General features: G+C 53.0%; 1 protein-coding gene across 8 annotated transcripts in view; it reads right to left on the bottom strand.

Annotated features, from left to right (window-relative positions):
* The window catches only part of MAD1L1 (mitotic arrest deficient 1 like 1), a 345,798-nt gene that overhangs the window by 209,965 nt on the left and 120,896 nt on the right, over positions 1-14,937 (bottom strand). The window contains exon 1 of one of the 8 annotated variants that reach the window (XM_026011313.2): positions 2,957-3,178. The exons of 6 other annotated variants lie outside the window; for them this stretch is intronic. The gene's annotated coding sequence lies outside the window, so the exon portion shown is untranslated. Of the gene's footprint in view, positions 1-88; positions 333-2,956; positions 3,179-14,937 lie in introns of those variants that run through there. One more of the 8 variants, XM_072753321.1, reaches the window with a different exon arrangement.

Here is a 14,937-nt window from a genome sequence, read left to right as displayed (position 1 = left end):
ACAAGGTCTGAGCTTCTGAGAACCATCTTTATACTATGGCCCCTTCACGTCATCCTCATCAGAAAAGTCCCCACCTGAGAATACCTACCTTCAAGGAACAGAGGACACAGCTCACTCTGAAGCAGCAGGAGACATTTTAATGACCTTCTTGGAGACATGGAGGATGCAAGCTCTGGCCCTGACCCCGCATGACCTCTGCAGCCCCCACCCCCAGCTGTCTGTGTTCTAGTTCCGCCCACCACTGCAGGCAGCCCAGGTGCCCAGGGAAGAGCATCAGCCACCTTCCCCTGTGCTGAAGAAGGCCCATGGACTGGCCACCATCCCTGGGAAGGACCTGGATGGTGCTGTCCATCCAGGAAGGAGTCATCCCTAGTACAGCTCCACGCCTGCTGTGGTGCCAGGGCTTCATGCCAAGTCTTGCCTGGCTTGTAAATACGAAGGGTGCAAACGCTGACAGCCATTGCCAGACTTGAACTCAAAACAACTTTGAGCCAAGTAAATCTTCAACCAGGACTCAGACAAGGAGGTGCTCGCACATAAGCACAGGTCATGCTGACCACTGCTGACCACTTCCTGAGAGCACTAACTGCATAGCACAAGCTAACCCATGGGGTCTCCAACAGGTGAAGGGGTAAATATGACATGTGCATGCATGCTGGTTTCTAGCAAATACACTTTCATGCGAAACCAAGAAAACATTAACAAGGTTTTATTCACACTTTTGAAAAATCCCTAAAGCATCTCCTTAGGGCCCTAGGAAATGCAGATTAAACCACTAATGCAGCTGGTCCTTAAGTTTCCTCAACTGACAGGTAAATTATGGCCCCAAATGGCTCACTCCCTCACACGAGGTCCTCTGCGCCCCATAGGGCCACTGCCCAGGCTAAGCCACCATCAAGAGCAGGTGACCCTGTTTTCTGTCCAGGGTATTTGGGCTCCTAGGGTGAGTAAGGATGGATGGACAAGCACAGGTCCAGCCCCAGACAGCACAGGACCTATCCCAACCACAAAAAGGCAGCCAAAATGTTGGCCCCATTGAGGCTCAGCAGGGAATGTTGAGAGGCTGAACATTCTAGAAATCTGTTTGTCCAGCAGAAGGAAGGGGCAGGTCACAGAAAGGACAGGAGAGAGCTAAGGTCCAAGAGTGGACAGCAGGTGAGAACAAGCTGGTTCAACACATGTAACTGGCAGACACAGGACACACACCTAGTTGGGGTATCAGGCCAGGCTCGCAGCTCATACTATTTCACCATTAGCTGGATGGCTCAGGGTGCCAGGATGACACCCAGCCAGAGGGAACCCAAGGAACAGGGCAGGTGCACAGAGTCCTGTAGGGGCCAAACTCCAGCCAACTGAGAGCATAGCGAGGGGACAAAGGCCAAGGGGAACCCCCTGACCTGGGTGAGGAGTGACAAGGGCCCAGGCACAGGGAAGAGGGCAGGGCAGCTAGTCTCCAGGACCAAGGGGGCCATGTAGGCTCTGGGTGATCTCAGGGCCATCCCAAGCGCAGGGCTGCTTGCTGACAGTCAACCTCCAGCCAGAGGGGTGCATGCAACATGGATTCCCTTATGGACTTTGGGTTTTCTTCTAGAAAGTGTAGCAGGGAGGATACAGTGGATAAGCACATGTTCCACAGAACACAGAGAAACCACAGGTCACATGCTAAACAAGCTGACAGGGGCACAAGGGCCACACAACTCAGCTACTTCCCAACCATACCAGTCCCCTTGCCTCTGCCCCCTGGGTGGCGGTGCACAGTGGGCGCATGCTAGGCACACAACCTGGAACACTCTCCCACCTCCCAGCCTCTGTGATACCCATCAGACCACCTTCCCTCCTGCCATCTTACTTCAGATCTTTATTATTTGTGCTCATGCACAATTTCTATGTTCACATGTGTTTATCTGCTTCAAACCTCTGTCTCCGACTGTGTTCCACGAGGCAGGGGTGGTATTTACTCACCACCCCACACCTGAGTGCACGCAAGAGGTCTTCAAATGCTTGCCTTACACTTTTGGAGGATGGCCAGCCTCCGTCCCCAGTCTGGTCCCTGGAGTTCACAGACAGCTCGGGGCTCCTGCACCAGCCTCTGATTAGAGGACAGAGAAAGAGGGGGATCGGTCCAGTGAGGGGTGGCTTGGGCAAGGATGCAGTAAAGACTCCCAGGAGTGGAAGGCAGAGGGACACACATGGGTTTTGGGAGACTTGACCAACAGGAGGGGAAGGTGGGAGTCTTGGAAGGACCCCGCTCACCAGCAGACACGCTCAAGGCCAGGTTGAGGAGTGTGCCCTGCCCAGCTCTTGGAGGAATCTACCAGTGACACACACTGCACACATTCTGAAATGGAATGCCTTCATGAGTGATCCTGGCAGAAATGTCCAACAGGACACCACGCCAAGCACTGCGCATACATTCTGCAGCCACAAGAAACATGCACCCAGCCATGTTTATGGGGACGTGGCAGGGAGCCACATGACAGCTCAGGAAGGCGGGGATGAGTCCACAGGTGGTACATAGATACTGACTGCAGAAACACTCTCCCAAAGGCAACCCTGTGCCAGGGGCAGGCATCTACTCCCAATTCCCTGCCAAGTGAGATTCTTGCCACCACAGTGCCTGGAAGCCATTACAGTGCACACAGCCCACAGCCCAGGGCACTCAACAAGAGTGGGACACTAGCAGTGGCTTCCAGAGAGCCCTGGATTCCTCCGGCTAGAGATTTCCAATAACCCTGGTGTGAGCCCGCTCAGCATCTGACTGGTTGGATGCTCCCAGGAAGCCTGACCTTCCATTTCTTCCCTGGCAGAAAGGAAGCCACTGATCTCTGCCCTGCTTTGCCTAACGGGCAACAGGGAACCTAATGAGACACATATCAAAGGGCAAAGCAAGTGTGAATCCCTCTGCCATGCCCCTGCCTACACGGGCGGGGGGGCAGTGCACAAGCAGATCTCCCACCTGCATTCAGATGGGGTGGAGAAGCCGTGAAGTGGCCTTCTTCAGTGCCTGGAAAAGCCTTGACAGACCTCCAGCTGAGATTCGCACCATGATTCACTTTCTGAAGCTGCACGTGGACCAGAAGGTGAAAACAGAAGAGGTCAGCAGCCAGGATCTCCACAGAAGTCAAAACTCAGAAATCGGTCTCCTGAGCAGACAGGCTGCCCAGCAGGTGACAAACCTTCTGAGCAAAGGACACCCCTGCACACCTAGTCCTGCTGACTCACAGGAAGAGAAGGAGGGCCCTGCCAGAGTCGCACGGCTGGAGTGTGTGCACAGGGGCGCCCTCCCACCACAAGGTCAGTTCTGAGCAGCACAGGGAGGGCAGGTGTTGGGGCCAGCAGTGCAACCACAGGCTCGTCAGTCTGGCTATGTGCTAGCTGTGGCACGACATGTACCACATGCAGGGGAAAGAAGGGATAGGAGGGCAGAGGCAGAGGCGGGCTGTGCCTCCTCTGTGGGTCCTGCTCAGACTCCCCAGAGGGCCTGCCTTGGCAAGGGAGCAGTGACCCTCACCCCAGCGCCCTCGACATCAGGGCCAGACAGCACGCAGCTATCTTTGTGCATGCCATCTGATTCCCATCCTAAATGCCTCCAAATGTCATTACATATCTCTCTGAAAAATAAAGAAACGAACCTAAACAACAGAAACAAAATCAGAGAAGAGGAACGTTGAAGAATTTGCTCAGAGGCGGGGCAGGCAGAACGGGCCAGGCGGCGGCCATGTGCCCTGGCGCCAACACGCAGGTCAGATAGTCAGGTCCATGCTACACACCCTCCTGAATGACCTTGAGATGTGAGAAGGAGAATTGGCCTTGCGGTTTCAATTCAATCCCACCATGATGAATAATCTGATTTAGCTGATCAGTGCCCAGCCTTCAAACCCACAAGTGGGGCTGGCCCCAAATCACAGCCGTGGGGAGTCCACGTGAGGCGAGCTCTGCGTCCCCCAGTGCTGGTGTGCCAGGCATGTGGCAGAATGAGCTCACCACCCACCCCAGGCCCCTGAGACCCGACACACGAGGACACAGCAGAGGGCATTCAGGGCCTCAAGTCCTATGGGGCAGCTGCCACACACCCTGGAGCTCCAGACTGCAGGTGCTGGCAGGTTCAAGGGAAACAACAGCCGTCACATAATTAAAGCAACCCTACTGTCCAGCAACACAGGGCTTTATCCCAAGTGCCATGGACATGCCCAGCTTTGACCTCTCAGGACCAGGGAAAGGCTTCCACATGTATCACATCACTCCAGCCCCCAGCATCCCTGAGGATGAGCATCTGTGCACAGCCCCAGGTCATAACGCACAGAGTCACACCACAAGCAGGCAATAGAGCCAGGTGGGGAGTCTATCAAAGGTGCCATGTTCCTGCTCTTACACCCATGCTCAGGTTTTTGCCTGCTTTTAGAAAGGCAAAAACCATTGACTACCTGGCCCCAGGCAGACACTGGTTGCCAGTCACTACCGCAAGTCCCAGGTTTCAGGTTTGGAAAGGCACGAGGAGGTGAGACAGATGACCATCCCCCACCAAGGTGCTCTCCACCAGCATGCTGATGGTCATGGGCACATGAGGCTCGCCTGAGGCCATGTGAGTGCTGCGTTCCTTTCCAAAGAGATGACCTCTGAAGACACCATCCCCTCACCACTGGCACCCACTCGCTCGCTTCCACACTTTCCTGTAAGACGCCCTCGCAGATTCTCTCATCTGCAAAGGACCTGAGCAGCTCCAGTCTGAAGCCACGCCACCACGCCCCACATGATGGCGACTGCTAGAGATCACTCCAGGGTCAGCTCTGAAGTCAGGATGCATGGGCAAGAGGGCTCTGTGGAGGAGTGGGCTTGGGTGTCCCCCCACCTTGTCAGTGACCCTGTCTGCCCACCACTGAAGCTGGGGGGTCAGGGTGGGGCTGTGTAGCCACCCTATAAGGGGCTCCTCAGTCCACAAGTGAGGGCAGGAGGCCAACAGAGGCCCAGCTGAGGCGGTAGGTATCGAGGTAGGAGAGGAGGCAGCAGATGAGCAGAATCTCCCCCACATCTCTCTCTGGCATCAACCAATGGCCCGTTAGCAGCTCCATGGCCAAGGCACCCAATGTGCCAACCGTCGATGGACAGCTGTGTGTCCACGAGCAAAGCTGCAGCCTCACACGGCACAGCCTGCAACCAGCACTTGTGCTCCAGCGGCGTCCTTCCAGCTGTCCGGCAGTGCCTGATTAATAGACCCCATCCTGCCTGTTTACTCTCCCATTGATTTTGCCGTCCTCAAACCAAAGCACCAGTCAATACCCAGTTAGGTGTGGCCCCTTCGTGGGGATGCTGATGTTGACCACCTCCTAGAGAGCTGCAGTCCCGCCTCCCCCAGGTAGGAGCCCTCGTCAGGGATGTAGGACATGGGGGCCATATGGGGCCACGCCTGAGGAGGAGCGCTCCCTCCATGGGGGCGACATTCACGTGGCCGTGGCAGACAGGCTCTCTAAGGGCTGGCACCCCACTAATAAACATCTCTAAAGCATTTCCCATGACGAACAACAGAAATGAAAGGAGAAAATGAGATTGTAAAAAATCATTAGTTTCTCTTTTACGATTTTTCTTAGTGAAGCTGAGATGGGAGAAGCATCTGCTCACCCATCACCGTGTCAACACAGCAGCTCACTTATTAACCCCACTTCCTGCTCAGCCCAGGCTCAGGGGCCTGGAAAGCTGACACTTGAGAAATGCCAGCTCCAAGCAGTTTATTTCCTCTTGAACTTTAACAACTGACTAAGACAGAAATGACCTTTAGATGGAAGGGCTAGTGCTTGTTGGGACCGCGGGAGCATGGCTGTGCTCCACCGCAGGGAGGGTGCTGGGCAGGCTTGATGTTGGGAGGCCGCCACCTGACCACACCCTTGCAGGTGACCAGGTGTCAGGGCACAAGGGCTCTCAGCTTTTCCAGTGAGGCAGCAGAAGCTAGCTTGAGGGCTCTAGACACACCCAGATGACTGCCTGCATCATATTCCCTGGGACCCAGAGGCACCCAAGACACAGCCAGCCTCAGACACAGCCTGAAGCACATGTCAGCAGAGGACTGTGGGCCGAGGGCGCAAAGACTCCCAGACACTGCCTCTCTCATCTTCCACGTGAGCTCTGCAGATCACTTCTCAACCTGTTCATGGAAGGGTGGCTTCAAAGAGCAGTGCCGGCAGGTGGGGGTAATGGGGAGGTGATGGACATTCACCAGGATTCCCCAGATCTGACAAGACAATTCAGAGAAGTTTGGAAGTATCTAAATAGACAGTGTATAAAAATAAAATTCTGGTGTAATTACAAATACTGTTCTAATTTTCTGAAATCCCTGGAGGAGAAAAGGGCCAACCATAAAGATAGTCATAGCAGCTCATGGCAGTGTCAGGCATGCCACGTGGCCCCACTGCCAGCCTCAGGAGAGAAGCCAGTGACCTGCAGGTAGTGGAAGTGGCTGCAGGGTGAGCATAAACAACACCCACAGGGAAGGGGCAACATAGGGAGCACATTAGAGAGGTAAACACCAAACACAGCCAGCCTCTGGGCCATGGTGAGGGACACAGACAACTGGGGACGCCACTGCTCACCCCTGCCATTCAGCAGACACTCCACGTCACATCCCCGAATCTCCTGGGGGGATTCTGCAGCCACGGCCCAGGGAGCACCATCAGGGCAGGAAAGAAGGAAGGAGGCAGCAGACATGACAGAGGCAAAGGCATGATCTCAACAAGGGGACCTCTACTGGGGCCCATCTTTCTTCCCACTGGAGACAGGGATGCAGCCCCAAGCCTGCACGAGGCACAACTGCCGGTTCAGAGGCAGGCATGGACTCACTGTTCACGCCACCAACAAATCAAGGCAAACAGTGTCAGGCCCCAACCTGAGAGCAGACATAGGGTGACAGCCTTATTCAAGGAGCTCAGAGAGAGAGTGAGGCATGCCAGGTCCAAGGAGAGACATCTTACCAAGAGAGGCCAAGAGGACAGGCAAAGGACATAAAATCCCATAAAATGCTCCAAGGCCCAGCCTTGCTTTGCCCACAGCCACTAAGATTCCAGCAACCACCTACATACAGAGACCAATGACCAGACAATTCCCACACCTTTTCCCGTGGCCCCAAGCTCATCATAGCCATGACCCCATGCATCAGACACAAAGAATTGGCGACCGGAAGACTATGTCCTTTGAAAGGACCCCTTTGTGGCCAATCACACTATCAGGAAATCTCAGGGAGCAATGATGAGTGGGTGCACCCACTGCAGTGCCGTGTTCTGACAGAGGGGGACGCACCCCTAGGAGCCTGAGCCACGCTCTGTCCCCAACTTCACGGCACCAAGTTCAGACTGCTCCAAGGTCCCAGAGCATGCTCATCTATCCAGCACCCCGCCCACTCCAGGAGTACCCTCTACACACGTCCCCATTGTCCCCAAACCACTAGGGGCCAAGGACCCGCCATTCGCTATGCAGCCCCCTGCCAGCCCCACTTACACAGGGAGAGGGCATCTGCTCAATGAGCCTCTTGGTCATTAACATTATGAAACCATTTGTTGAATAAGTTGTTTTCTGAGTAAAATCTACACAAAATAAAACTCATCATTTTAAACCACATTAAAGTGAACAATTTCGTGGTTTTTAGTATATTCACAATACTATCCAAACATAATATAAATTCAAGAAGATTTCTTCACCCCAAAAAGAAACCCCACGCCCACCGGCAGCCCCTCCCCAGGTGCCAGCACCCACGTCCCACTCTGTGTCTATGGATTCACCTAGCGTGGACAGTCCATCTTTCTGGAATCGTGCACCACAGGACCCTCTCTGACTGGCACCTCTCACTGAGTACCACGGTTTCGAGGTCTATCTTTACTATACCAGGTGTGTCCACATGGCACTCCGTTTAAAGATAAACAATGCTCCACTGGATGGACAGCCACCCCTGGTTCATCTGTGTATCACCCAGTAGACGTGTGTGTTCTGTCCAACTCTGGCTCCTCTGAGTGGCACGGTGCTGAGCACTCAAGTGCAGGTTCTGTGTGAACATACATTTTCAATCCCCTCAGGAACGTCCCTACAAGCAGACATGCCAGGCCAGATGGCAACTCTATGTTGACCTTCTCAGGACCTGTCAGACTATTTCCCACAGTGGCCACACACCTCGTATCCCGCCAACGGCCTTAACCCACGGTGGTTACTTTCTGTTTTCTTACATTAATGTTATAGCAGCATTACACATCATGACACACGATTACAGAGGTTTACTGCTACAAAGGCCACGCCATCCTCCCCCGGCTCCTGGCCATCCCAACATGTGTGAGGTGGGTCTCACGGTAATTTCAATGCTCTTCACGTGATTGTTGAGCATTTGTAGAAAAGTAGACTTAAGTCCTTTGCCCTTTGTGTTTGCGGTAAAACATATACAACATACATTTTAACCATTTCTAAGTGGACACCAGGGGCATTGAGCACATCCACAGTTATTCAGCCACCACTACCCATTTCCAGAACAGTCCATCTTCCCACAGAGACTGTGTCCCCATTAAACACCAACCCCAGCCCCTGGCCCCACCCTCTACTTCCTGTCTCTCTGAGTTTGACTCCAGGGACCTTGTATGCATGCGCTCCTACAGTATTTGTCTGGTGTCTGGCTCCTTTCACTGGAGCATCACGTCCTCAAGGTTCATCCATACTGGAGCAGGTACCAGAATCCCCTTCCTTCTAAAGGCTGAGTGATCACCACATCATTTGGATACATCCCTGTTTTATTATTTATTTAATTAATTCACCTGCTGATAGGCCCGTGGGGCTGCTTCTCACTGTGGACTACTGTGAATGCAGCTGCTACAGGATGGGCATGCAAGCATCTGCTCCAGCCACCCCATCCTTCCACAGTGCCTGCACCATGTTACACGGAACAGTTGTGATTTCTCTACTTCCTCACCAACCCTTGCAGCTTTCTGGTTTTTTGATGGCTGCCATCCTAACCCCATTGCATATGGGCCATCTGTGTCCTCTGTGGAGGGATGTCTGTTCAGGCCCCTTGTCCATTTTTAAATTCAGTTGTTAGTCTTTTTGACGTTGAGCTGTGAGAATTCTTTATGCATTCCGGATGCTAGATCCTCATCAAATACATGATTTGCAAGTCTCTTCTCCCATTCTGTGGGCTGACTTTTCACTTCCTTAACAGCGTCCTTTGACGCATATAAGTGTTTGATTTCAATAAAGCTCTGTGTGCTTCTGGAAACATATTTGAGAAGACACTCCCCAATCCAAAGTCACAAAGACTTATTAGGACAATGTTTCTTCCACAAGTTGGCAGTGTTAGCTCCTGTGTTCAGGTCTATGACCCACCTGAGTCACCTTGGAGGATGTACTAAGGCAAGCACCCAATGCGTGGTTCTGAAATTGCAGACCAGAAGATGAGGTAGGAAGCGATTCCTCCCCTTCCATGTACTGGAATAGTTTGAGAAAGATCAGTGTGAGCGCCTTCTTTAAACATAAGGTAGAATTCACCAGTGAGGCCATCTGGTCCTGGGACTTTCTTTGCTGGAAATATTCTGGCTGCTGATGACTAACCACGTAAGGTCTATTTGTAGTTCCCACAACTTCGATCCGTTCTGGCGCTCCATGTGTCTCGCCGAGACGGTCGAGCACGTTGATGCACAATACTCCATGATGCTCTCATAGCCCTTTCTCCCTCCGTGGGGCCTGTAACAATGTCCCCACTCCCACTCCTGCTTCACTGACCCTTCTGTCATATTTGCTCAGTCACTCTACATAATGGTTTTTCCATTTTATCCGTCTTTTCAAATAAATAACTTTTTATCTATTGTTTTCTTCTGTCCTCTCTTTCATTTATCTCTAGTTTTTATTATTTCTCTCCTTCTCCTTGCTGTGGATTTACTTTACTCTTCTTCTTCCAGTTTGCTAAGGTAGAAGGCTATTGATCTGAGATCTTTCTTCTTTTTAACCCAGGCCTTTAGAGGTGTAAGTTGCCTGTGAGCGCCATGTATGCTCCCTCCGCCAGTTTTGTGTACTGTGTGTACATCACTCACACCACCCAGTCGTTTCTAATTCCCTGTGTTTCTCCTTCAACTCACTGATATTAGGGAGCATATGGTATGATGTCCGCCTGTCTGTGGATTTTCCAAATTTCCCTCTGCCGCTGACTTCTAATATTCATCTCGTTGTGGTAGGAAAACATACTTGGTGTGACTCTCAACTTTTTAAATGAGGCAAGGCTCATGTGGTGGCAGAAATTGTGGTCTACCCTGCATAATGCCCACAGACACGGGACAGGAATGTGGATTCTGCTGTCAGAGGGTGGGCCACAGATGCCTCCATGCCTCAACCTCCTCACCCACAAATGGGGATAAAAATCCCTACCTCACAAACTTCTAACACAAACTCAAGGAGAGTAGGTGTACCAGGTGAATGTGAATATCAGCTGTGGGCACAGAAGAAGCAAGCAACATTCAGGAAAAGCTTACAGACGCCAGTGACAAGTCCTTCCTTGTGGACACACTGGCCCATCGCTGAAAAACACTCACCACGCTGCTGCCTGGTTTACCAGGTCTAACACAGAGCCTCAGCAGCAGATAGGGAACACAGACCTAAGAGCACAGGCATAGGCAGGGGCTCAGGTACTCGCGGATACAGCCCAGAGGCCATGGGGGCAGGGCTGCCAGTGCTTCTGGGAGGACACTGCAGGTGCCACACGGTGGCTCTCCCAGGCGGCCCGCGAACACTGACCAGGAGCCATGTACTGAAGGGCATGGGCTTGTCCCGGTGAGTCACCCTGTCTCCAAAGAGCCCCCTTCCTGCGTGCACAGCACCAGTGCCTTTCAGGGTAAGATCCCGCTCAGCAATCCCATAGGCACGCGGCACCCAGCAAGAGGAGGAAGCAGGCTGGTGACAAAGAAAAGTGCTTCCCTTCACATAATTTCTTCACAGGAAATGGATTTCAAAGTGGCCATCTGTCTACCAGATTAGCATCCCAAAGCTACACAACTACACAAGCAAGGAGCCGGCTCTGGCTGAGCCCAGACTTCATCACTGTAGTAGAAAAAGTCCCATTTAAATGATAATAGTGCAAGTGCTTATGAAGCATTTTATGGGAAGAAGATCCCAACTGCACCTCACTGCTTCCCAACTACCAGGTGGGCCCAGGCAACTGGACACACCTCCTCTCTCTCTACAGGTCCTCCCCATGTACCTGGCAGGCTGAGTCACTGAGAAGAGGACAAGTGGGGGCACCCTAATCAGGGGACCACTTGCTCAGGCAAAGCCCCAGTTCCACTTCGGGCATGCCTATCTGAGGGAGCTCTCACCTGCCCACAGCCTCTCTCTCCCTTGGCCACCGTCTCAGCCACCCACTCCTTCAAGTGCCCCTTCCTTTCCCTACTGGTCTCCCCCTGGCACCACCCACTGCCTCTGCAGAGGGCAACACCATGCACAGCACCCCCCACCTAGGAGGTGGTCAACAAAACATTCTGAACAAATGAAAGGCAGACTTGGAAGCCAGGCACCCCAGGGCTGGGGGGGCAGGCAGAGGGTGTGCAGCAGGGGAGTGCCACATGCCTGCCCGCCATCTGCCAGCACAGGAGCCAACCCAGCTACAGAGGAGCCGCTAGACTCAGACTCCCAGACATGTGCACAGTGAGCAGGCCCCTTGGCACTGCAGTGAGGACGGAGTCTGGAAAGGAAGGGCACCCCCTAGAACACAGGCCAGAGGCACTGGCTGGCATCAACAATTCAGGGCTTGGGGTGAGCAATCCTCAGCCACGTGCATGTGCCCAGGCGATCCAGCACCTCTGTTGTGGCCAACATGCTGTTCATGCACCACCCCCCTATCCATCAGGAACATCCCCAGGAGAAGGGAGTCACCCTGTAGGGATGCCCACAGCAGCTTTTCCTTCCTGCCACATCAGCATCAGCAGCTTGTGCTTCTGCGTGCTCAGCTGTAGCCGAGGGTGTAGTGGGCCAAGCAGCCCCAGAGACACAGAGGGAGAGGATAAGGACCCGACCCTGAGTTTCTCCTCAGCAGGCAGGGGTGAGGAAGGGTGGGGCCCTGCAAGCAGACCAAGGGGCAGGAGCCAGGTACGAGAGTGTGAGAGCACCTTGCACATGAGGATGAAGTCATGCGGCTAGAGGGGCGCACTTGCGGACCCACAGCCATGGTGCAGGGGTTATTCCCTTCCAAAGCCGCTACAGTGAGGACGGTGATCACAGTGGTGATGAAGGCAGGGGCTACCATGGGTGCCGGCCCTGTGGTCCGCACTGTGTACCCTCAGGCTCCGCTGGCCTCACGACAATCCCAACAGGGAGGTGCTAATAGCCCTCCCATCAAGAAGTAAAGAAAACAGGGTGTGGGAAGGCTAAGACTCAGACTCAGGATGGAGCCCAGTCAAGACCAGACACCAGGTCTGTGTGACTGATGTCACACTCTCGAGCACAGTCTGGACCAGGCAGTGGGGTTCCTAGGGCACAGATCTGAGGACTGTCACCATGTTGCACCAAACGGGAAACGTCAGACAACATCACAGAAGACCCCAACACAAGCAACAAAAAAGACTTAAAAAACAGTGTAAAATCCACTCAAAGGTAATTTTCAATACTAGAGAATCCAGAAGATGACAAAGCAATGGGGACATCCTGGGACAGTATTCAAGAGTCAACATCACTGAGACACCAGCTCCTCTAAATTAGCCCATGTGGTTAAGGCAAAGCCAATAAGAACTCCCCTTATTTGAAACAAGGTACCCAAACTTGGAGTTCATGTGGAGAAAAAAACAAGTGGGCCATGAGGAACTCTGTGGAAGACAGAGAGGTGAGGAGGCCCTGGCTCCCCAGCCAGGCAGCATCCTCACATGCGAAATACAAAAACGGGACTGAAACTCCTAAATCCAAGGAGCCCGGTGTCAGGAAAAGACTAGCAGTCTGCAGAATCTTGTTAAGACGACTGGGAAGTCTCTGGAACACATAGGGAGAGATCACTGCTCCAATCACACGACGACTCAGTGGTCAGGGGTTTGAGACACAAGACAGAGCCATGAAAGACCAAACCGCAGGAGAAGGTTAGGAACTCAGGAAAGACAACATACTCTCCATGCTCATCCAGAAACAAAAACAAAATAGAAGCATCGAAAGAAAAGACTCATGTACTCAACTAGATCACAATTAAAAATTAATGTCTGTAGGAAAATTTCATGAGCAAATAGAGGGAAATGTCAAACTGGGAAACCATATTTCCAGACAAAGGGCTAATTTTCTCAAGCTATTAAAAGCTCCTCTAAAAATTAATTTTTAAGAAGACAGAAGAGCAGATAAAGGTTGTGAGCAAATAAGGAGAAAAACACATAAGTCACATCTATGCTGAGAGCACTTCACAAAGGAAGACACCCAATGGGTCAGCTTGGAAGGTGCAGGGCATGCGTGCGGGGTGATGAGGAAGATGTGCATGAGCAGCCACCCGACACCCTCCACAGCGCCTACGAGACCTGTCACGGCAGGTGCTGCGAGGGGTGCACGAAGCAAGCTGGTGACTTCTCCTGAGCGGAGCACATGCTGGCAACATGCCACATTCTGTGAAGACATGCTCAAGCAGACTGGCACAGAAATACTGCCCATATCCCAAGTGGAAGAGGGACCAACCAGCCGAGGTGGACCCTGCCAGAATGTGTCTGGGCAGCAAGGAGAACCTTCCGGGAGGGCAGGCAATGGGGGGTAGGGTGCACCAGGAACCCATAGCCTGGGATGGCCCTTCCCTACAGCCCAACTTGATAAATGCACAGCTTGAGTTCCATGGGAGTCAGATGCCTGCTCTGGAAGGTGCAGTCCATGGCCTGCTTCCTTGAGACCCCACCAGGGGTTAGGCAAGTAAACTAACAAGGCCTGCCCCAGGGGCTGTATCTGGTTAGGACACCTGATGGGGAGAAAAGGAGGCTCCCCAAACATACCAAACCCAAAGGGCAGGAGGAAGAGGACAAAGCCGGCCCTCAGGAAAGGACCGGAAGCAATACTGACACAGCTTCACATGGGTCTCAGCCTCAGAACTAAAGAAGTCCTGGTCACATGGGGATTAAAGAGCAGAGCCGCCAGAAGCCCTCCAATCGGAAACTCCAGACAAACAGCTCCATCAGTGACAAGGGGCAGACGAAGACGGATCGGGAGATGGCATGAGACAAATGCACACAGCTGCTAGCACCACCCACCCCTCCTCCTGTGGAGCCTGGAAGATGCTGCCAACAGGACAGAGGCACAAAGCGAAGGTGGCAGAGGAATGAGGTGCCTTAAGTCAGGGTAAAGAGCAGCTGGGAATGCTGAGGCCACACATGAGCTTAAAGCACAAAGCTTTAGAGAGAATAAGACGACCGGGAGTTTGAGACAAGGGGAACTAAGACAGCAACCATGCATCTGGAAATAGGACTTCCAAGTTCACCCTAGCTCCTCCCTCCCCAAATCTACACACAGGGCTGGGGCAGCATGAGGTGTCTTCAGGAGCCAGGACCATTCTGTGCCAGGGCTGCGAGGGTGGGTGCACCATGGGCTGTCTTGGCCCACGGCACCTGAACCTGCCAGGTACAGGGGCCCAAGTAAAGGACAAGCTATTGAAAGCCACCCACACATGGAGTCTGGCCTGCACTGACTGAAGGGTGCCGGCCCACAGGCCCGGAGCAGGGCTGAAACAGTCAGGATGAAGCACAGGGTTGGCGTGAGTGTGCCCCTAAAAGACATAGGTCTGATGACAACAGTTTAAGCATGGCTCAGCATCTAGCCAGCACAGCATAAACATGCCAATCCAGGTCAGAAACCTGGCTGCTGTGGGAGGGGCTTGCTCACAGAGACCAGCCTGCAGCGGGCAGAGAGCATACCATGCGAGCGCCAGTAGTTCCTATTCCTGCTTCACAAGAGAACCTCTGAGAACAAGAATTCCTGGCCAAGGTC

This window comes from Vulpes vulpes, chromosome 3, assembly GCF_048418805.1.
Source record: "Vulpes vulpes isolate BD-2025 chromosome 3, VulVul3, whole genome shotgun sequence".
Taxonomy (NCBI): domain Eukaryota; kingdom Metazoa; phylum Chordata; class Mammalia; order Carnivora; family Canidae; genus Vulpes; species Vulpes vulpes.
Note: the sequence above shows the minus strand (reverse complement) of the source record. Positions and strands in the feature narration are given on the sequence as shown.